At 41.5% G+C, this 1,114-nt stretch overlaps 1 pseudogene; it reads right to left on the minus strand.

The window, feature by feature from the left end:
- Positions 1–558: 558 nt before the first annotated feature.
- Positions 559–711, minus strand: LOC129520972 (U1 spliceosomal RNA; annotated as a pseudogene).
- Positions 712–1,114: the final 403 nt, after the last annotated feature.

The following is a 1,114-nucleotide window of genomic DNA, read 5'->3' on the forward strand; positions in this document are numbered from 1 at the left end:
GGTGGCGCAGCGGTTTAGCGCTGCCTGCAGCCCAGGGCGTGATCCTGGAGACCGTGGATTGAGTCCCACGTCACGCTCTCTGCATGGAGCCTACTTCTCCCTCTGCCTGTGTCTCTGCCTCTCTCTGTCTCTCTACGAATAAATAAATAAAACCTTTAAAAAAATTTAAAAAAAATCACCTGTGCCATTAAACAGATCAGCTGATTATTATGGTGTGTTCCATAAGGGTTCAATTCTCTGTCCTTGCTACATATAGGTAACTAGATTACTGGTTTTTCTTTATCTGCTTCAGAGAAAGTATTTTTTAAAAATATTTTATTTATTTATAAGCGTCACAGAGAGAGGCAGAGACACAGGCAGAGGGAGAAGCAGGCTCCATGCAGGGAGCCCCATGTGGGACTTGATCCTGGGACTCCGGGATCATGCCCTGAGCCAAAGGCAGATGCTCAACCTCTGGGACACCCAGGCACCCCTCCAGAAAAAGTATTGATTTTTTTTCTTTTCTTACTCTTTCTTTCCTCCTCCCCCCCCCCTTTTTTTTTGGTGTGGTGGCACAGGGAGGGGAGAGCACTAATGCAGTCCCTGACTACCATAAATCACAAATTATGCAGTCAAATTTCCCACATTTGGGGAAATCTCAAGCATCAGCACATCTGGAGTGCAATGGATAAGCTTAGCCCTGGGAAAACCACTGCTCTGCCAGGTAAGTGTCCCCTCTTTTTTCTTCCAGGTGAGATAATCCCAACTGAATCAACAGAAAGACTATGGATCTAATAAGAGGTTTCACAAGAATTCCAGATACAAGATCCATTTACAAAAATTGGTAGTGTTCCTCTGCATCGTCATTAGCTGACTAAAAATGTGACATTCTAGGATGTAGTCAAAACTACAAGCTATGAATTTAACTGAATAAACAACGTATATGGTCTCAGCAGAGAAAAAGTTTTAATTTATTAAGGGCATTATAGCCTTAAATAAATAGAGTGCTATACCATGGTAACGGAATGGACGGCAACAAGGTAAAAGGTGTTTTCCAAAATTAATCTGTAAATTCAGTTCAATCCTAATGAAAATTCTAGTAGGACTTTATTTTTTTTTACTAGTAGGACTTTAA

The sequence above is a fragment of the Nyctereutes procyonoides genome, unplaced genomic scaffold, assembly GCF_905146905.1.
Source record: "Nyctereutes procyonoides isolate TBG_1078 unplaced genomic scaffold, NYPRO_anot_genome, whole genome shotgun sequence".
NCBI classification, from domain to species: domain Eukaryota; kingdom Metazoa; phylum Chordata; class Mammalia; order Carnivora; family Canidae; genus Nyctereutes; species Nyctereutes procyonoides.